This window comes from Stenella coeruleoalba (genome assembly GCF_951394435.1).
Source record: "Stenella coeruleoalba genome assembly, chromosome: 5".
NCBI lineage: Eukaryota > Metazoa > Chordata > Mammalia > Artiodactyla > Delphinidae > Stenella > Stenella coeruleoalba.
Genome location: NC_137150.1, coordinates 26,329,250 through 26,352,482, shown reverse-complemented (window position 1 = coordinate 26,352,482; position 23,233 = coordinate 26,329,250). Strand labels below are relative to the sequence as shown.

General features: G+C 42.0%; 1 long non-coding RNA gene and 1 pseudogene across 2 annotated transcripts in view; both read right to left on the bottom strand.

The window, feature by feature from the left end:
• LOC307187010 overlaps positions 1-23,233 on the bottom strand; it is a 54,433-nt gene that overhangs the window by 30,624 nt on the left and 576 nt on the right. The window lies entirely within an intron of this gene.
• On the bottom strand, positions 19,637-21,741 carry LOC307187035 (SIN3-HDAC complex-associated factor-like; annotated as a pseudogene). The gene is made up of 2 exons: positions 21,702-21,741; positions 19,637-20,909 (listed from the first exon to the last, which is right to left on the bottom strand). The product of its transcript is annotated as an SIN3-HDAC complex-associated factor-like (transcript).

The following is a 23,233-nucleotide window of genomic DNA, read 5'->3' as shown; positions in this document are numbered from 1 at the left end:
AAACATTTGCTGTTTTAAGTTGCTAAATTTTATATTAGATCTCAGATAGCTAATCCAGGGTAAGATGGGCCTTACAAAAGGAACAGAAGCTCCTGACAAATATAGCCCAACAGAGGAAAATGAGCTCCTACCTCTGAAACCGAGCAGGACCCTGTGGGGCTCCTGGGCACGGAAGCCCTTCTGGGTTCCCCATTCCTTGTTTGTAGGGAACAGCCTCCAGGACCTTCCCTGAGTCCCAAAGGGCAGATTCAAACAGTTGCTAATCAGGGAAGGGAGGGAATGCAGAGACAAGGGAAGAATAGCCAAGAAATAATAGTGCAGCTTTGGAGCAGGGTCCTGGTTCTGCCTCACGGGATACACGGAACAGTATCTTTAAGCTCCTAATAGAATTAAAACTCCCAAGTGGAAGATGTCAGCATTCTTCATTCCAGAGAAGACCACCTTTGGTCAGATTAAAGTAACCAGAAAAGCTCATCAAAAGATTCCCCGGGGCTTCCCTGGTGGCACAGTGGCTGAGAGTCCGCCTGCCGATGCAGGGGACACAGGTTTGTGCCCTGGTCCGGGAAGATCCCACATGCCGCGGAGCGGCTGGGCCCGTGAGCCATGGCCGCTGAGCCTGCGCGTCCGGAGCCTGTGCTCCGCAACGGGAGAGGCCACAACAGTGAGAGGCCCGCCTACCGCAAAAAAAAAAAAAAAAAAAAAAATTCCCCGAGGGCAATTCCCTCGTGGTTCAGTGGTTAGGACTCACTGCCAAGGGCCTGGGTTCAGTCCCTGGTTGGGGAACTGGGATCCCTGCAAGCCATGTGGCATGGTCAAAAAAGAAAAAAAAAAAAGAAAAAAGATTACCTGAGACCAGATTAAAGGAGTGCAGACCGTGCACACACCCTAATCTTATCAGCAACCCCACCCTTGAACTACTGGTATAAAACTCATCACCAAATCCTGCTGGGTGTGGACACACAGTTTTCAAGGGCAGGAGCCTGCTGTGTCCCCCCTTTGCCTGGCAAAACAATAAAGCTATTCTTTTCTGCTTCACCCAAAACTCTGTCTCCAAGATTCGATTCAGCTCCGGTGCACAGAGGCTGAGTTTTCAGCATCACCTCCATGTTCCAAAGCTCACTCTCCTGTTTCATGCTTCTCCAGAAGCATGAAATAGCAGAATAGCAGAAAGGCTATTCTTTTTGCCTGGGGCATCTTCCTGACATGTCTCCCTGTCTGCCTTTCAGATCTGGGCTCAAGCATCACCTCCTGCAGGAATCTCCTCTGATCTCCCTAGCTGGGTGACTCTCTCTGCCTTCTAGGTTCCCACTGTTCCTCCCCACCCCGTGCTTCCCTTTGTCACAGCCATGATTTGTTACAGCCTGTTTACTTGTCTGACCACCTCCACTAAACTGTGAGGTTTAGCAACTTGAGGGCAGGGCTGATTCCGGCATCCAGCTAAGTACTTGGCACATAGCAGGTAACCAGGAAGGTTTAGAAGGATTTCTGGGAGCTCAGATCCACAGAAAGCTCCTGAAGAAGAAAAACAAGCAACTTCAAAGCAAATGGGGGGTGGTTTGAAGAGCAAGGAGGGGATCTAAGGGACACACAAGAAAGGGACTTCCTCTTCAAGAAGCCAGGGACCAGGGCTGGGATCAAGGCAACCCGGCAGCATGCCTTAGAGTGGAAATACCATTCAGAGTGGGCTGAGAGGGGGTGACCTGGGGCCCAAGGCCTGAGACCAGGAAGCCAGCTCTGGGCAGGACACAGCATCTAACCAGGTCTGGACTTTATGCCAACCAGTTGACCTTGGCCTAGAAGCCAGGTTGTCTTTATTTAGGATTCACACAGAGCTGCCACAGGGAAAAGAAGCCTGGGCCAAGTGTGAGATCAGCAGGGTCAGCCAGTCTAATCCGGAACTAGACTTTGGTTAATCAGAAACCAAGTTCCTAGACAATGCTCAGACGCAAGGCAGTGAAGGAGGGGAGCAGTGCCCTGGAGAAGTTTTCCATTTGTTTCCTTTTTAAGATTTCATTTGGGAAAACAGTTCAAGCTCATAAGAAAGGGCTATTTCCTACATCCTGATCAAGACACAGGGGTAGGAAATGAGGCTATCCTGGGAATAAAAATCTTCCTAGATCCCAGTGCCCCCTTATCCAACCTTGATGTGCACAGATACACGAAACTCAAGCACGAGAGGTCATTATCACCAGCAGCAGCAATGGCAACATCAGCAGCCCTAGTAGTCTGAGACCAAAGTTGGATGGTGAGTTTATGGTTGTATCTCTGTTTCAGGTGGGCATGGGATAAGCCCTGTTAATATAAATCATTTCCCACGGGGAACTCTACTCAATACTCTGTAATGGCCTATATGGGAAAAGAATCCAAGAAAAGAGTGTATATGTGTATATGTATAACTGATTCCCTTTGCTGTACACCTGAAACTAACACAACACTGTAAATCAACTCTATTCCAATAAAAATAAAAATACATATATATATATAAAAATCATTTCCTCTAGCAAGCCAAGTTCTCCACGATTAACCCAGCACAACTCCAATCACCACCCACAGTCCTCAAAACATACGTGCCCTTATATCCCTCACCCAGGCTCAGTTTTGAGACAACACAGGTTTATATTTACACACTGTTTCAGTTCAAGTTCTTTAAGAACAAGAGAAACCAAGTTGTAAATATTTCCCCCAATTTGTCACTTGTTTTCTTTTGTACATGTTATTTTTTTGCTCTACAGAAAATTTTCATCTCTATAATCAAATTTGTCTGTCTTTTCTTCTATGCCATCTAGGTTTTATGTCCTATTTAGACAAGACAAAATTATATACTTTCTGAAGCCTCTCATATTTTCTTTTCTTCTTAAAAATTTTTTTAATTGAAGTAGAGTTGGCTTACAACGCTGTGCTAATTTCTGCTGTACAGCAAAGTGACTCAGTTATACACATATATACATTCTTTTTTTTATATTCTTTTCCATTATGGTTTATCCCAGGAGATTGGATACAGTTCCCTGTGCTATACAGCAGGACATTGTTGTTTATCCATTCTAAATGTAATCGTTTGCATCTACCAACCCCAAACTCCCAGTCCATCCCTCTCCTTCCCCCTTCCCCCTTTTCATCTGTTCTCTATGTCTGTGAGTCTGTTCATTTGTGCCATACTTTAGATTCCACATATAACTGAAATCATAGGGTATTTGTCTTTCACTTTCTGAAGTCTCTCATATTTTCTTCTAACATTTTTATGGTTTCATTTTCAAATCACTTTTATTGAGGTATAATTTACGCACAATAAATGCACCCATTTCAAGTATGCAATTCAATGAGTTCTGACAAATATATACAGCCAAGTAATCAGCAGTACAGTTAAGAGCATTTCCATCACCTCACTGATTGAGTTCCAGCCAGTGAATTCCCTCCATGTGTCTCCATCCCCTTCACAGTCAATCCCCACCTCCAGCCCCACCCCAGGCAATCACGTGTCTGCTTTCTCTCCCTCTAGATTAGTCTTGCCTATTCTAGAATGTCATATTGGAATTGTATCTGGCTTCTTTCACTAACATCTGTGAGATTTACCCATGTTATTGTGCATATTTTCTTTCTTTTGTATTGTTGAGTAGTGTTTCATACATGGATAAACCATAATTCGTTTATCCTTTCATCTGCTGCATCTTTTCCAGTTTGGGGTTATTATGAATAATACTGCTTGGCTCTGCTTTTTTGTTTTGTTTCTGATGGTTTAATTTTTTTTAATACCCTTTATTTTGTAGAGCGGTTTTAGGTTCACAGCAAAATTGAGTGGAAAGTAGAGAATTTCCATACACTCCCTGACTCTACACGCGTACAACCTGCCCACTGTCAACATCCCCAACCAGAGTGACACATTTGTTATCACTGATGGACATACACTGACACATCTTTGTCACTCACAGTCCGTAGTTTACCTTAGGTTTTACCATAGGTTGTACATTCTATGGGTTTTGGCAAATGTGTAATTTTGACAAATGACCTGTATCCACCATTATAGTATCATAGAGAATAGTTCCACTGCCCTAAAAATCCTCTGTGCTTTGCCTATTCATCTCTCCCTCCTTCAGCCCCTGGCAACCCCTGATCTTCTTACTGTCTCCATAGTTTTGCCTCTTCCAGAATGTCATGTAGTTGGAATCATACAGTACGTACTCTTTTTAGATTGGCTTTTTTCCCTTAGGAATATGCATTTAAGGTTCTTCCTCCATGTCTTTTCATGGCTTGATGGCTCATTTCTTTTTAGTGCTGAATAATATTCCATTGTATGGATGTACCACAGTCTACTTATCCATTCACCTACAAAGAACTTCTTGGTTGCTTCCAAATGTTGGCAATTATGAATAAAGCTGCTATAAACATCTGTGTGCCGATTTTTCTGTGGGGACATAACTTCTCAGCTCTTATGGGTAAATAACAAGGAACACAATTGCTGGATTGTAGGGAAAGAATATGTTTAGTTTTGTAAGAAACTGCCAAACTGTCTTCCAAAGTGGAAGCCAAAGTGGCTGTGAAACCATCCACCTCAGATTGGGACTCGAACCCGCGTGTCGGGACTCAAACCTGTCCAAAACCATGATTGGGACTTGAACCCATGTGGCCAGGAGTCGAACATGGACAAAACCCACAGTCTTCCAAATGTGATCACACACCAGGTTTCAGGACTTAATGAAGCTCAGGTTCTTTTTTTTTTTTTTTTAATAAATTTATTTATTTTATTTATTTATTTTTGGCTGCTTTTGGTCTTCATCACTGCACGCAGGCTTTCTCTAGTTGCGGTGAGCAGGGGCTACTCTTCGTTGCGGCGCGTGCTTCTCATTGCAGTGCTTCTCTTGTTGTAGAGCATGGGCTCTAGGCGCACAGGCTTCAGTAGTTGTGGCACGCAGGCTCAGTAGCTGTGGCGCACAGGCTTAGCTGCTCCTCGGCATGTGGGATCTTCCCGGACCAGGGATCGAACCCATGTCCCCTGCCTTCACAGGCAGATTCTTAACCACTGCACCACCAGGAAAGTCCCAAAGCTCAGGTTCTTGATGTCTGATCACAGAAAGAATTCAGTGAGAGACAAAGTGCTAGGTAGGAAGCGGATTTATTTAGAGAGAAACACACTCCACAGACAGAGCACAGGTCATCTCAGAAGGTGAGAGAGGCCTTGGAAGAAACACACTCCACAGAGTGTGGGCCATCTCAGAAGGTGAGGAAGGCACCATACAGTGAGCATATGCTCTGAGGCTCAAGGTCTAGTGGAAGTCGACTTGTCTGCCATCTTGGACCCATTTGGTTCTAATCAGTTTATGCCATGTTCTTGGGCTAGTCATTCTTTCAAAGGTTGCGCCCTGCCCCCTTCCCTCCTATGTCAGCTGTACCGTTTTGCATTTTCATCAGGAATGAATGACAGTTCCTGTTGATCCACATCCTCATCAACATTTGGAATTGCCAGTGTTTGGGATTTTGACCATTCTATAGGTGTGTAGTGGTATCTCATTGTTTAATTTGCATTTCCCTGATGACATATGTTGTTGAACATGCTTATTTGCTATCTGTATATCTTCTTCAGTGAAGTGTCTGTTCAGATCTCTTGCCCATGTTTTAATTGGATTGTTCATTTTCTTATTTTTGAGTTTTAAGAGTTCTTTGTATATTTTGGGTAACAGTCCTTTATAAGATATGTGTTTTGCAAATATTTTCTCCCTAACTGTGGTTTGTCTTCTCACTCCCTTGACTTGGCTTACCTTTTTGTATTTAAATATATCTGGAATTTAATTTTATCTAAGGAGTGAGATTGGAAGCCCAAGTTTTGTTTGTTTGTTGAAAATGGGATAATCTAGTAATCCCAACATGTTTTATCGAATAATTCATTTTTCCCCACTAATCTGCAATGCCACTTTTATACCAAATTCTCATATGTATTTGGATCTAAAAAACAGAATGGTTTTTAAAGTCTGTGTCTAATGGCTACTTAAAACAAGCAGCCTATATATTACCTAAAACTTCTTCAAATGTGACAAAGTACCTAAGTCATTTTCATGCATGTGTTCACCATTTCCTGTTCTTTATTGGAAACCGTGGTTGTATAAACTACATTGGGCTGGAATTTGCCCAAGGACAAATTAGGGGCTCCCTGAGAACAGAGACCATGAGCCTGGGAGCTCCCTGACCTGTCTGCTTTCTCAGACTGGTCACTACCTAAGGGCAGTAATCCAGTTACCTCCTTTATCAGCAGGTCAAACACAGTAACATGTTTCCTCCTACTTGGGGGAAAAGACCCTTTTGCTACTATTATGATGAGGATGCCCCAGGGAAGAGGCTGCACCATCTCTGAAAATCACTGGATACCCACCCCACATACTGGCCACTCCCTTCTTCTTGTTGACTGTTTATTAGACCTGTTCCTAGCCCTGGGGGCCCCCAAAGAGAAGGTGGCAGTGTGTGCTGTGGGCTGAGTAAAAATAAAGACCACCTCTGTTGGGTGTCCATTGCTGACATTCCTCCCAGCAAGCAGAAAACCACTTGGGGGGTGGAGGGTGGCCTAAGCTCAGGTCCACGTCCCCCCTCTCAGTGGTCCACGCTGGAAGAGGAGGTCTTCAGCTTGACCTTGCAATGTCCCATACCCCACCTCCTCCTGGACTGCTGCTCTCCCAGCATTGCCAACTGCTGCCCTTCCCACCCTGGGCTTCTTCTCCCTCCCTTTCTTTCCCTTTGAATATTTTGTTTTCCTTTTCAGAAGAGAGGATCATGAGATAGAGCTCAGCTCGGAAAAACATAACTCGGAGGGTGGGGATGAGGGGAGGGCTCAGTACCTCCCTTTTTTTTTTTTTTTTTTTTTGTGCGGGGATAGTTCCCCGACCAGGGACTGAACCTGCGCCCCCTGCAGTGGAAGCACAGTCTTTTTTTTTTTTTTTTTAACATCTTTATTGGAGTATAATTGCTTTACAATGGTGTGTTAGTTTCTGCTTTATAACAAAGTGAATCAGTTATACATATACATATATTCCCATACCTCTTCCCTCTTGCATCTCCCTCCCTCCCACACTCCCTATCCCACCCCTCTAGGTGGTCACAAAGCACCGAGCTGATCTCCCTGTGCTATGTGGCTGCTTCCCACTAGCTATCTATTTTACGTTTGATAGTGTGTATATGTCCATGCTACTCTCTCACTTTGTCACAGCTTACCCTTCCCCCTCCCCATATCCTCAAGTCCATGCTCTAGTAGGTCTGTGTCTTTATTCCTGTCTTACCCCTAGGTTCTTCATGACATTCTTTTTTCTTAGATTCCATATATATGTGTTAGCATACGGAATTTGTCTTTCTCTTTCTGACTTACTTCACTCTGTATGACAGACTCTAGGTCCATCCACCTCACTACAAATAACTCAATTTCGTTTCTTTTTATGGCTGAGTAATATTCCATTGTATATATGTACCACATCTTCTTTATCCATTCATCCAATGATGGACACTTAGGTTGTTTCCATCTCCTGGCTATTGTAAATAGAGCTGCAATGAACATTTTGGTACATGACTCTTTTTGAATTATGGTTTTCTCAGGGTATATGCCCAGTAGTGGGATTGCTGGGTCATATGGTAATTCTATTTGTAGTTTTTTAAGGAACCTCCATACTGTTCTCCATAGTAGCTGTACCAATTCACATTCCCACCAACAGTGCAAGAGTGTTCCCTTTTCTCCACACGCTCTCCAGCATTTATTGTTTCTAGATTTTTTGATGATGGCCACTTTGACTGGTGTGAGATGATATCTCATTGTAGTTTTGATTTGCATTTCTCTAATGATTAATGATGTTGAGCATTCTTTCATGTGTTTGTTGGCAATCTGTACATCTTCTTTGGAGAAATGTCTGTGTAGGTCTTCTGCCCATTTTTGGATTGGGTTGTTTGTTTTTCTGTTACTGAGCTGCATGAGCTGCTTGTAAATTTTGGAGATTAATCCTCTGTCAGTTGCCTCATTTGCAAATATTTTCTCCCATTCTGAGGGTTGTCTTTTGGTCTTGTTTATGGTTTCCTTTTGCTGTGCAAAAGCTTTGAAGTTTCATTAGGTCCCATTTGTTTATTTTTGTTTTTATTTCCATTTCTCTAGGAGGTGGGTCAAAAAGGATCTTGCTGTGATTTATGTCATAGAGTGTTCTGCTTATGTTTTCCTCTTAAGAGTTTGATAGTTTCTGGCCTTACATTTAGGTCTTTAATCCATTTTGATCTTATTTTTGTGTATGGTGTTAGAGAGTGATCTAATTTCATACTTTTACATGTACCTGTCCAGTTTTCCCAGCACCACTTATTGAAGAGGCGCTCCTTTCTCCACTGTACATTCCTGCCTCCTTTATCAAAGATAAGGTGACCATATGTACGTGGGTTTATCTCTGGGCTTTCTATCCTGTTCCATTGATCTATATTTCAGTTTTTGTGCCAGTACCATACTCTCTTGATTACTGCAGCTTTGTAGTATAGTCTGAAGTCAGGGAGCCTGATTCCTCCAGCTCTGTTTTTCGTTTTCAAAATTGCTTTGGCTATTCGGGGTCTTTTGTGTTTCCATACAAATTGTTAAATTTTTTGTTCTAGTTCTGTGAAAAATGCCAGTGGTAGTTTGATAGGGATTGCATTGAATCTGTAGATTGCTTTGGGTAGTAGAGTCATTTTCACAATGTTGATTCTTCCAATCCAAGAACATGGTATATCTCTCCATCTATTTGTATCATCTTTAATTTCTTTCATCAGTGTCTTATAATTTTCTGCATACAGGTCTTCTGTCTCCTTAGGTAGGTTTATTCCTAGATATTATATTCTTTTCGTTGCAATGGTAAATGGGAGTGTTTCCTTAATTTCTCTTTCAGATTTTTCATCATTAGTGTATAGGAATACCAGAGATTTCTGTGCATTAATTTTGTATCCTGCTACTTTACCAAATTCATTGATTAGTTCTAGTAGTTTTCTGGTAACATCTTTAGGATTCTCTATGTATAGTATCATGTCATCTGCAAACAGTGACAGTTTTACTTCTTCTTTTCCGACTTGGATTCCTTTTATTACCTTTTCTTCTCTGATTGCTGTGGCTAAAACTTCCAAAACTATGTTGAATAAGAGTAGTGAAAGTGGGCAACCTTGTCTTGTTCCTAATCTTAGCGGAAATGGTTTCAGTTTTTCACCTTTGAGAATGATGTGGCTGTGGGTTTGTCATATATGGCCTTTATTATGTTGAGGAAAGTTCCCTCTATGCCTACTTTCTGGAGGGTTTTTATTATAAATGGGTGTTGAATTTTGTCGAAAGCTTTTTCTGTATCTATTGAGATGACCATATGGTTTTTCTCCTTCAATTTGTTAATACAGTGTATAACATTGATTGATTTGTGTATACTGAAGAATCCTTGCATTCCTGGGATAAACCCCACTTGATCATGGTGTATGATTCTTTTAATGTGCTGTTGGATTCTGTCTGCTAGTATTTGTTGAAGATTTTTGCATCTATGTTCATCAGTGATATTGGCCTGTAGTTTTCTTTCTTTGTGACATCTTTGTCTGGTTTTGGTATCAGGGTGATGGAAGCATAGTCTTAAATACTGGACTGCCATGGACGTCCCAGGTTCAGTATTTTGAAGATTGCCCTAAGTCAAAGTTACTCACTGCTTCCCAAACCTGGTGTTAGCAGGAGCTCATGATTAATATTTCACAGAAAACAAATGAATAAAACATGCTGCTAAATGTTCCTTTCTGGCAGCTCTATCTCATTAAAGGCCTGTGCGGCAGGTCTGTGAGCCTCCCTCTGCTGGCAGATCTGAGACGGGCTCAGCGGCTCAGAGAAGGTGAAGGAGCCAGCAGCCCTCCTCCGAGCCCCACAGTGAGCAGTGAGCAAAGCATCTTGGGAGGGCCCAGAGCAGGGGGAAAACCAGAGTACTGGGAGTTCGAGGGTGCATTTCCAGCTCTGATGCTCACCCATGGTTTCACTAGAGCTTGTGTTTCCTCATCTCTACAATGATGGTGGTAATTCCCTCAAGGGGTTGTCATGAAGACGAGATGAAACTACACGTAAAGCAAGTATCTATCACATAGTCAAGGTTCAATGAATGGCACCAATCAAATTATCCAAGACTCATTGGAATAACTTTGCTCTATTCGTGGAAAGTGTTCTTAAATTAGCACCTCTACTCACGATGATGATGAATCTTGGTTGAAAACTACATTTTAATGAAAGGTATCATGGACTTTCTTCATCCTCCCCATTCCCCTACTCTCCCCCACACCCCAGCCTACTCACTACTCCTGAGAGTGCGCACTCAGTCCAAGCCACCAACTGCAACAGCCCCCTAAGGCATCTCCTGTTTCCTTTCTTGCCCTCCTTCCACCCAGCCTCCACACATTACCAGAGTGATCTTTTGAAATTGAAAACTGGGTCCCTTAACAGATACACACTACTATATATAAAATAGATGAACAACAAGGACCAAATGTATAGCACATGGAACTATATTCACTATCTTAAAATAACCTATAATAGAAAAGAATCTAAAAAAGAATACATACATAAATATATATATATGTAACTGAATCACTCTGCTGTACACCTGAAACGAACACAACATTGTACATTAACTATACTTCAATTAAAAAATGATTAAGAGAAAAAAGAGATAAAATACAATTGATGTTTTAAAATAATCTATAAAGCTTTCAGTAAGAAAATTATTCAATGTATATTGATTGTGTGCTTAGTTTATGGCAATTACGTTAGGAGGCATAATTGAAATTATCATGATGTAAGGTGAGTATTGATATTTCATTTCTAGATTTGAAATAGCTGAATGTCACAGACTGTTAATTAACTTGCTTGATATCACAAAGTGGTAGAAGTATAATTCAAACCCAGATCTTTCTAATTCCGAAGTCTGTATCTTTATCATTTCCCTAACCAAGTGGCTCTATTTGTAAGTTTGCAGGGTGGGGCAATGGGGCAGGGGAAAGTTACATAAAAGAGAGGAAACTGACTATTCCAATAAAATGCAGTATTTGACTCTGAGCCAAAAGAAAGAAAGGAAAAGAAAACTAGGTCCTTGCACTACCTGTGCTTAAAAGCCTCCAGTGGGTTTTCCTCTCACTTAGAATATGCAGACAAAAAATGTCGCCTGCCATATCAGTAAACAAAGGATGTTGCAGCCATCAAGCCAGCAGCCACTACCCCCAATTGTGCACCCTGAGGGGATTCAGGATGGAAAAAAAACAGGATACTGGCCCTAGATAGTTAAGGTGCTTATCAAAGGAATGATTTCAATAAGCCCAGACCCTTGCATCTTCCCATACACAGAAAAGTGCTAAATTAATTAAGATGTCCGGTTTTCTTTAATTAGCAGTAATCTTTTGATGTTTGACTACCTGTTTTTTGTTTGTTTGAACTCCTGCATATCCCGGCCCCTCCCTGATCTTTTCGGAGCAGTTCCTCAGAACTCTCTGAGAGGCTGAATCCCCAGGCTTAAGTCTTCAGTAAGGCTGCTGAATAAAACATAATTCTCAACTTTTAGGTTGTGCTTTTTTTTTTTCTGTCGACAGACCTACAGGTGCCTACATGAGCTGGCCCTGTCCACCTATCCACCTCCATCTCCAACCTGTCTTCTCTTGCTCACTCTGCTCTGCCCCACTGCCTTCCTTTTTCCTTAAACTCACTCAGAGCCTTTTCACTTGCTATGCCTAGAAATGCACTTCACCCCTGTTACAGGCTGAATTGTGTCCTCCCAAAATGCTTATGTTGAAGTCCTAACCTCCAGTACCTTGGAATGTGACTGGATTTGGAGATAGGGCCTTTGAAGAGGAAATTAAGGTAAAATGAGGTCATGTGGGTGGGCCCTAATCCAATAGGACTGGTGTCCTTATAAGAGGAGATTAGAACAGGGACACACACGGACTGAGACACATTCATATGAGGACACGATGAGAAGGTGGCCATCTGCAAGCCAAGGAGACGCCTCAGAAGAAAACAAACCTGCCAAAACCTTGATCGTGGACTTCGAGCCTCCAGAACTGTGAGAAAATAAATTTCTGTTGTTTAAGCCACGCAGTCTGTGGTATTTCCTTATGGCAGCCCTAGGGAACTAATACAACCCCCATCTTCACACAGCTGGTTCTTTTTTATCCTTCTCAGCAGTCAACGTAAAAGCCATGTCCCCGGAGAGTATGTCCATCACCACTCAGTCTAAACTACATCTTCCCATCACTTAATTTTCTTCATGGTAAAATATTTCCACAGCATGAAATTATTTGATTTGTTGACCAGTGTATTGTCTGTTGTAAAGTAGAATATAAAATCTGTGAGAGCTGTCACCTTGTCCGTCTCGTTGCTCTGCTAGGACAGTACATGGCACAGGGTAGCCACGTGGAAAATATTTATTTAATGTCCACGATGCCAAGTGCCCAAGAGGCTACATAGACAAATATGAAATGGTTCCCAACCTGGGGAAGCGTGGGGCCCGCGGTTGGCCAGGAATCCTGGCTCTCAGGGAGTGCACGAGCCTGCGGGGCGGACAGGGCACGGTCTGGAGAGGCCAGCACAGAGCTGTGCAAGCACACAGCAGAGGAGGGAGGTGTTGGGACATTTCTGAAAGCCCAGAGGAGTGAAGCAACTGTGTGAATGTGGGCAACGCCAGCAGTTCAGCTGGCTTAGAGGGACCTGCGCTTATAGGAAGGGGTAGGAGAGTAAGGGGGGCGGTAGACAGAGACTTCACCATTAAATGCCAAGCTAGGGGAGTTGAACTTTCCTCTCTCTCCTTTCGCCTCTGTCTCACTCTCTTCCTCCTTCTCTGTCTCTCTATCTCTCTGTCTCTCTCCCTCTCACTTTGCCTCTGTCTCTGTCTCTCTCGTTTTTCTGCCTCTTCCTCTTCATCTCCTCTCTCTCTCCCTCTCTCCCCCCTCCCTCCCTCCCTTCCCCTTTTCTTTTTTCTTTTTTTTAAAATAAATTTATTTATTTTTATTTATTTATTTTTGGCTGCATCGGGTCTTCATTGCTGCACGTGGGCTTCTCATTGTGGTGGCTTCTCTTGTTGCGGAGCACAGGCTCTAGGTGCGTGTGCTTCAGTAGTTGTGGCTCACGGGCTCAATAGTTGTGGCTCGCAGGCTCTAGAGCTCAGGCTCAGTAGTTGTAACGCACAGGCTTTGTTGCTCCGCGGCATGTGGGATCTTCCCAGACCAGGGATCAAACCCGTATCCCCCACATTGGCAGGCGGATCCTTAACCACTGTGCCACCAGGGAAGTCCCCCCTTTTCTTATAAGTAGAAAAAAATAAAGAAATCCAACCTTATATGTGTGCTGTGAGAACAGAATGATATAATATATGTGAAAGCATCCACCAACGTGTCAGATCCCTAACTGATAAAAATTTGTTGAATAAAAGTTCGTTGCATAACTGTAATAAATAACTGCATAAACTGTAATAACTATCTAGGGGACCGTACATCCAAAAGCACAGAATGCTTCCAGCTTTTTCCATCCTGAATTCCCCTCAGGGCACACTGGCACTGTGGGGTGTGACTTAATTCTCTTTATAAGGGGATGATGAGCAATGCTCTTTGTTCTTTTTGTTTACATTTTTACATATATTTTTTGCCTGGATTTTCATATTTCTGATCCCTGTTACTCCATTTTGTTTGAAAGTGAAAGTCTTACAGAGCCAAAATTATGGAAAAGCTGGGAAAACAACTTTAAGTATTTCCCAATCAATGAAAAGAGGAAAAACAGTTTCGCTGTGGCCAAGAAGTTGGATGGCGATGGTTTCACAGACATCCTGAAAGAAGACATTAAGGGATTAATTGAGGAGCAGAGAGAAACATAAAGTAAAAGAAGTTCTTAGTACCTCATACTTCTGGGAGATTTAAAGGCTTTTCCAAGGTAATTCTGACTACAGGCTGTGGGGCTTTCCCCGACACTGATCTTTGACCCTAACTCCAAGGTCAGTGAGACTTCCCAGTCCTGTTTTCTGTTTCTCTTCTGTTCACCCAACTACTATGCAGGGTAAGAGGGCATGGCCTGAGGTCAAGGATGGAGAAGGTGGAAAGCTGCTGAAGCAGTTCTGGGGTGGGGCGTGAGGGGGGACCCAGACTCAAGGGAATAGGCCACCTATGAAATAAAACTGTTATCACTCTCTTCGCCACCAAATATTTGCCAAGTGCCGCTTTGCACAGCGTTGCTGCCAAACCAGAAGCCTATCCTTTTAACTTTCCGCCATTGACTCTGGGTATTGACCCAGTGCCAACTTCTTGCCAGGTACTGTTCAGGGGAGAAAAAATCAACTATACTTTTTGGCTTTGGGGGCTGAAAGACCCAAACCAGCACACGAGAAACCGTTAAAGAACACTCCAAGGGTGAATTCTAGGTTTTCATTTACAGACTTAAAAGGCCCATAGGGTACCCAGCACAATGAATGAACAGACTCCACCACCATCATGGTACTTTGTGGTGAAATTTCCCAAAACCAGGGATAAAAGGAAGATCCTAAAAGGTTAAAATAGCAAAAAAACATGTTCTATATAAAGACCAGAGCTACAAATGGAGTCAAGCTTCTCAATATTAGCTCTGGATGCTAGAAACCAATGGGGCAGAGACTTCAAAAGTCAGAGTGGGGGAACTTCTCTGGTGGTGCAGTGGTTAAGAATCCACCTGCCAATGCAGGGGACACAGGTTCAAGCCCTGGTCCGGGAAGATCCCACATGTCGCAGAGCACCTAAGCCCGTGCACCACAACTACTGAGCCCGCGCTCTAGAGCCCACGAGCCACAACTACTGAGCCTGTGTGCCACAACTACTGAGCCTGTGTGCCACAATTACTGAAGCTCGCGTGCCTAGAGCCCCTGCTCCGCAACAAAGGAAGCCACCGCAAATGAGAAGCCCACGCACCGCAACGAAGAGCATCCCCCACTCGCCGCAACTAGAGAAAGCCTGCACGCAGCAACGAGGACCCAACACAGCCAAAAATAAGTAAATTAATTAATTTTTAAAAAGTCGATTAAAAAAAGTCAGAGGGAAAATGATTCTCAATCTAGAATCCCATACTTAGCCAAATTATCAAATATGAAGATAAAATAAAAGCATGCAAAATCTAATAATAACACCTCCTATGCAACTCTTCTCTGGCAGCTGCTGAAGAATGTACTTCAGCAGAATGAAGCAGCAAGTAAAGAAGAAGAACAGAAACCAAAAACCAAAAAACATGAGATCCAGAAAACAGGTAAGGGGATGTAAATCCCGGGATGACAACTGTGCAGCAAGAGAGTAACTATAACTAGTTCAGGTTGGAGCAGGAAGAGGGAAGAATCCAGGAGGGAGGTCTCCAGAGGGAGGCGGAAGAAAAGGGGATTGACAGACTGATCTTAAAACCTTTAGAAAATAATATTTTTAACCATTGATAGATAGATATGATGTAGTATGTGGAAAAAATTAGGACAGGTAGAGAAAATTAAGCAAATAGAAAAAAAAGGGCAATTGTTAACCAAGAAAAGTAAAAAGCTGTGCAAGAACGGCATGTACACCATTTGGCTTTGCAGTGGACAAAATTTATATAGCCATAAGATGATAAATAATTGTCAGTTTAACTAAAAAATCATGATACAACTATTAGGAAGATGAAGCAGGAAAAATGGGGAGTTTAGGAGTGGAGTAAGAAAGATAAATCTGCATCTCTGATAACCTGAAGTGTAATGGATAATGTGAAATTAATAAATCAAGGAAAACAGCATGAATTGCTATAATTGAGAAATCTGGAACTAAAGAAAAAGTAAAAAGTTGAAAGTGGCTACCTCTAGGAGCAAAAATGAGGAGACTGAGGAATCAGCAGGAAGTCGGAAAGTTACTATAACTTTTCTAATACTATATATTTACTTTTTTACAACCATATGCATTGCTTGAAGTATTTTTTTTATTCTGGTAAAATTCCCATAACATAAAGTTTACCATTTTAACCATTTCAGAGTGTACAATTCCATGGCATTAAGTACATTCACATTATTGTTCAACCATCATACTATCCCACTCCAGAACTTTTCCACCATCACAAACTGAAACTTCATACCCACTGAACACTAACTCCCCATTCCTCCTTCCCCAAACCCCTGGGAACCACTAGTTTACTTTCCTTCTCTATGAATTTGACTATTCGAGACATCTCACATACGTGAAATCCTATCAATATAATTTGTTGTTTATCAGCTTATTTCACTTTAGCATAATGTCTTCAAGATTCATCCATGTTGCAGCATGTGTCAGAATTTCCCTCCTTTTTAAGGCTGAATAAATATTCCATTGTATATAACCATATTTTGTTTATCCATTCATCTGACGATGGACACTTGGGTTGTTTCCACCTTTTGGCTATTTCGAATAGTGCTGCTATGAACATTAATGTGAGTGTATCTGTTTGAGTCTTCGCTTTCAGTTTTTCTGGGTACATACTTAGAGGTGGAATCACTAAATCATGTGGTAATTCTATGTTTAAGTTTTTAAGAACCTGCCATAGAGTTTTTCACAGGAGCTGCACTATTTTACATTCCTACCAGCAATGCACAAGGGTTCCAATTTCTCCACTTCCTGGCCAACACTTGGTATTTTCTGATCTTGTTTGTCTGTTTTGTTTTCTTTTTATAGTAGCCATCCTAATCAGTGTGAAGTAGGATCTCACTGTGATTCTGATTTGCATTTCCCTAATGATTAGTGATGTTGGGCATCTTTTCATTCTCTCTGAAGAAATGTCTCTTCAAGTTCTTTGCCCATTTTTTTGAATTGGGTTGTTTGTTTGCCTTTATTACTTTGAGATAAAAACAAAGCATTAATGTTAAAAGCAAGATTCAAATGCCAACAGGCAAGTTGGGTTGCAAAGCAGAGACCCTGGGGCTTCCCTGGTGGCACAGTGGTTGAGAGTCCACCTGCCAATGCAGGGGACACGGGTTCAAGCCCTGGTCCGGGAGGATCTCACGCGCCATGGAGCAACTAAGCCCATGCGCCATAACTACTGAGCCTGCGCTCTAGAGCCTGTGCTCTGCAACAAGAGAAGCCACCGCAATGAGAAGCCCACGCACCACAACGAAGAGTAGCCCCCACTCATCCCAACTAGAGAAAGCCCGCGTGCAGCAACGAAGACCCAATGCAGCCAAAAACAAATAAATAAAATAAATAAATTTGTTTTTTTAAATGTATGTATGTGTATAACTAAATCACTTTGCTGTACAGCAGAAATTAGCACAACATTGTAAATCAATTATACTTCAATAAAAAAAACAGAAAAAAAAAAAAGCAGGGACCCTTGGTAAGGCCCTTAGATGGTTTCTTAAATGGGAGGCAGGGCACAACTTCTGCATTACCACACGCCGTTGAGGTCCCAGGCATTGTCCACACAAAAGTGTGTTACACCCTATCTCAACAAAATCTATGCATTTCTTTGCAAGGTGTCACTACCCTTCTAATACTCCTGTCCTGGAGGGTAGGAAAAGTCGTATTTTGTTTTTTTGGGTTTTTCTCCAAGCCACCTGGGACACATTCCTAAATTGCTCCCTGGTGGACAGTGTTTCCAACAAGATAACTGAATCCTTCTGGGGGAAATCCATTTTCTACCAGCTCCTTATATATTTCCAGAGCGAGCTCTGCTTATCACCTGCGTATCTAAGGAAGGCCTTTAACCATGACTGAATTGAAATGTGACACAGAGTAACTGATGTTGCTGATGGGAGAGGTGGCTCAATGGGACATGAAACCTGCATTTGGGAGCCACTGCCCTCATGACTCCATCTGGGGCTCAGATATAAGCATACATTTCGTCCTCTGGGCACCACATCTCCTTAAGTTCTCTCAAAAGCCCCCTCTCCCCCACCCCACCCCACCCCTTTTTTTTAAAACTATAGCTAATATTCTCATTCAACCAATGAACAATTGAGATGGTGCAGAATAGAGGATGAGAGTACAGATTCTGTAGCCCGACTCCCTAGGTTTCCATCCCAACTCAGCTACGTGCTAGTTGAGTCACCTTGACAAATCCTCTAACCTCTCTGTATCTCAGTCTCCTCGTCTATAAAATGTCCTTCATTGGGTTCTACAGTTAAAATACATGAAAAGTGCTTCCAACAAGGCCTGGCACATGGTGAGTACTGTACACATCTGAAGCTCTTTGAGATGATTACCATCAAGGCATCAAGTACCCAGGAGGACGCTTACCCAACTCTTACCAATGATGTCCTCTGAGGAGTAGGATTTAGGAAGAGAGGCTGAAGTGACAATTTTAATTTCTAACTCATGCACTTCTGTATTGTTTGAAGGTATTACTTTTTATTAATAGCAAAATAAGGAAAAAAATTTAATGGCATCTGGCTGAGAATATAAAACAATCTCTCCAACCTCCCACTAAAAGCTAAAAAGACACAAAGATTTTTTTTTAAATCTTACCCAAATATTTAAAACTAATGTTGCCAATCTAGAACCCATATGAATTTTCTGTACCTACAAGACCAACAAAGGCTAAGTGGGGGGAAAATGGCATTGGTGGTCCATCTGTGCTCCAATTCCCCACAAATAGCTATTAAGAACTTTTCTTCAGCCCATAGCAATTAAAAAAAATTGTTTTTAGTAGAATTTTACTTTAATATAAAATGAAAAAAACCCACAAAAACCCAAAGCCCTAATAGGTTAAAACAAGTCGAACAACCATTCTACATAGATAAAACCTTCACAAAGGTCAACTGAAGTAATCCAGAGCTAAAAGTGAATTGTGCAGATTTTCAAGGAAAATCTGTCATGTAACAGATGAACAGTAACCGTAAACAGTAACAGTAACAGTAAACCAGTCATGTAACATAAACAAAGTATTTACACACTTGCAAGCCCTCTAAGAAATGTGCCCCAAGAAGCATTAACTTTGCTTTTTCGTGTGCCATCCTGAAGACCTGCACATTTTATTTTTCAGATAATTTAACATTTTTAATAGAGTGTGTTCTCTACCAAGTGGTAATGCTTTGGTACTATTCATATAAGACTGCTTATCCTAAAGACCTGACATTTCCCCAAGAGGAACTTCCGCTTTAGAAGTTTCATCTAAATTAAAACCTTTATCAAACATCAATATGGAGGGAGGTGACACGGGATGCAACATATACAGTCAAGTTACCTCTGTAGCTTTAGAAATTACTCTTTCAAGATATTCACACCAGAGAGCTTAGCCTGTCCTGCTTAATATTCAGTCGTACAGGTTTGAATCATCAGAACCTTGGCAAGACCTTAATATTTCAAAGTTATTAACAACTACCTATAGGGGCAAGTCCATGTTTACTGAGTTATGACAAATTTATTATAACGAAGGAAAACAAGTATAGCCAGCCATCTTAAAAAAATGCTCCAACCACTGCTTCTGAATATAGAAAGACTAAAACTACATACATTTATCATAAAACAAATCCCCTCTGTCCCCTGAAATTCCCCTAATTTCATTCATTAGAAGGGGATTTTTTTTTTTAATAAATGGATACTAGGAAAGCCCAAGGGGATTTTTAAAAAAGACTTAAAAGCACTTTACAGCCTCATTCAGCTTTCCTATGAAATACTCAGCATCTGAAATATTGGGTTGGCCAAAAGGTTCGTTTGGGTTTTTCCATGACATCGTACAGAAAAAACCCAAACGAACGTTTTGGCCAACCCGATATTATGTACACTTTTTTTTTTCTTTTAGTAAGCTAGACACTGGCTTCAGAGTTTGTGGAACTGAAGGAAAAATAACCCACTCAAAACTATCCTAAGGGCCTCCCTGGTGACGGAGTGGTTAAGAATCCGCCTGCCAAGGCAGGGGACAGGGGTTCGAGCCCTGGTCCGGGAAGATTCCGCATGCCGCGGAGCAACTAAGTCCATGCAAGCCTCTGCTCCTCAAGAAGAGAAGCCACTGCAATGAGAAGCCCGCGGACCGCAATGAAGAGTAGACCCCCCTCGCCACAACTAGAGAAAGCCCACACACAGCAACGAAGACCCAACGCAGCCAAAAACAGATAAATAAAATAAATAAATTTTTAAAAAAACTCTATTAAAAAAAACCAACTATTCTAGAAATCGTCATTTGGCAGAATAGCAGGTATCCAAGTTAAAAATAGGAGGGTCATTTTGTTGCTTTGTTTCCCAAAATTTAAATTGTTTTTTGTTTCCTTTCTACATAAACCTGTCACCACGCAGGAGTGGAGATGGGCAGAGGCTCTGGCCCCTGTGCCTCCGGCTTCTCAGCAGCTGCTTTCTCATTGCTGCAGCAAGACTTGAATAGATGTGTGTCAGATGAGGACTTCCCCAAGACAGCCTTTATAGATAATGCCACAGCATATTTTCTGTCGTATCCAGTATGTGAGATCCAAAATGGAAAACACTGTTAGAGCCAGAAGCCATCCCTGTATCTGAGCCATCATCTGACTGGTTACTATAACAGGGAGATTGAGCTGGAAAAGCACTTGAGGTGGTACTGTGAGCATCAGAATTACCACGTTTAAATCCCTTTGGCAGTTTGCTGATCTGGTTGCTTTTTATCCTGTTTCCAGATAAGAGTTTTCACTTTCTCTGGTTTCAGTGTAGTCTTTAGACTGGGTCCTGCCCTTGCCTCTACCACGTGATTCCAGTTGTTTTTTTTTTTTGATCCTGATGGTAATTTCTTCCACCTTTTCACAGCAGGACACGGGCATTACAGGTGTCTCCTGATCAAGTCTCATGTAACCGAAAGCAGCTCTGGAAGTCCTTTTCATAGAGTTTACTGTCAGTGAATCGGGAACTGGAGGATTTAGCTCTGCAAATACAGCAGCCCTCTATACTTTGGTATATCTTTGGCTTGTGAAAACCAAACACCTCTTCTTCTGGGCAATACTCTTCCAAAAGCAGCCGATCCACATGCAATAACGTTCCTGAGGTGTGGAGTGCAGGAGTGCATACCAAACCAATTCCCCCCTCCAATCACTCCCTCCTCCTCAACTGCCATGTCTAGAACGATTGTCTCCTGCAGTTCAGCAGCAATTAAAATTTGAGGTTAGTACCAATCAGGAAATAAAGTAGCAGTCCCCTCTACTTCACAATGAGCTTATTTGTTTGTTTTGAGCCAAGTAACCAGTTGTGGCCACCCACAGTTTCCCCATCAGCTTCTCTTTCTACATTCAGTTAAAAACTACAGCTCCCAGAAGACCCCTCAGTAGGACTGGGGGGGGGGGTCTGGAAGAGGTACAGGTGTGCCTGACGCTAAAGCAAGCTCACTTAGCCCCACCCACCCTGCCTTAATATCATTCTGAAAAAGCACCTAGAAGCTTGTTTGTTTAAGGGGCAAGGGCTCAAGAAACCTCATCGTGTGCTGGTCCTGAAGGAATCACTTAAAGATATTAGCCAACAGCAACGAGGAAGGAAAATTATAAAACAGCTGGCAGATGACACCGTTCAGTGGAACCGCAACAAACATGACAGCCAACTAACCCTGGAATCCCCACAAAAATGAAGGCCTCAGCAACCACACCCCAGTGGGCAGCCCCAGGGGCTACCGGACGGAATGTGCAGGGGGCAGAGTCTCCTTCCACGATGCCATCTGAATGAGGTTCCAAAATGAACGGTCACATTAGGAATTGCTATTGCTCTTACAGGAATAATTTACTCCACATAAGAACTTGGGCTCCCTCCTTACCAGCTTCAGAAGCTCCATTAAATATAATTACCACAGCATTCACTATGCCCAAAACATGGAGCTACAGCCATTGTCTTAAAAGAAATACATCTAAAATGGTGCAGGCACTCTGGAAAACAGTCTGGCAGTTACTCCAAAAGTTAAACATTGAATTATCATATGACCCAGCAATGACACTCCCAAGTATATTCCCAAGAGAAGTGAAAACGTATCTGCATGCTAGAACTTGTACACAAATATTCATGGCAGGATTATCCATGACAGCCAAAAAGTGGAAACAATCCAAATGGCCATCCATTGAGAATGGATAAACAAAATGTGATATAGGCATACGACAGACTATTATTCAGTCATGAAAGGGAATGAAGTACTGATGTGTGCTGCAACATGAATGAACCTTGAAAGCATTATGCTTAGTGAAAGAAACCAGACACAAAAGGCCACATACTGTATAATTCTATCTATATGAAAAGTCCAGATTAGGCAAATCCATAGAAAGTAGATTAGTGGTTGGCAGAGGATAGGGAGAGAGGAGAATGGGAGTGACTGATAACAAGTGTGGGGTTTCTCTTTGGGTGAGGAAAGTGTTCTGGAATCAGGTAGTGGTGATGGCTCTACAACCATCAGAATATATGAAAAACCACTAAACTGTACACTATACACAGGTGAATTTTATGGCATGTGAAAGATTCCTCAATAAAACTGCTGTAAAAAAAAGATAGAACTAACCCCCCCACCAAAAGTTAATACAAGGGTTTGGGGGAAGTATGGCCAGAGTGTCAATTTTTATTCCTACTTTTTGGAGTTTCGTTTGTTTTTTTTCAAAATTTCCCTCTCTAATGTGCAGCTATTACTTCAGTAACTGAAGCTCTGGGATCAGAGAGATTCTGCTGGATTCAAATCCAATCTCTTTCTGGATGAACTGGATAATCTTGGGCTAGTCAATTATTCTAAATCTCAGTCTCCTCATGAAAAATTGGGGGAATAATATCAATGGCCTCATAGGGCAGTTGTGAGAGTTTAATAAGAGAATGCTGCAGATCAGAGCCTGGCATATTAGTAAGTGCTCAAGCAATATTAGCTGCTGCCAGTTTTGCTATTAAGAATACAATGCAGTAAAATAATATTACTAATTATCATAGGTAGCACTTACATAGCACTCCTGTGGTGCTTTACATAATTTTAAGGTGTTTAGTCCCCACAACTGCCTTGTGAGGTAGGTATTCTTATGCCCATTTTACAGATGAGCATTTACTGTGGAGTAGATGCACACTTGCCAGTGACACGCAGTCTGTACATTTTGTGGGAATTTAGGAGCAGGTAATGAGCATAGAGAGCTAAGGCAATCAGGGAGGACTCCGTGAAGGAAATGGTCTTGGAAGGAAAGGAAGGTGAGCCCTGGATAATCCCACATGGGTGGGAAAGTGTGGTGAGGACCCTGCAGGTGAAATGGAAGTTACCAAACAAAGAGGTGGGAAATATCAACATTTGTTCATTGTGGGTGATGAATACAGATTATATTATATTATTTCCTGCACTTCTGCACCTTAGAAATAATTACTA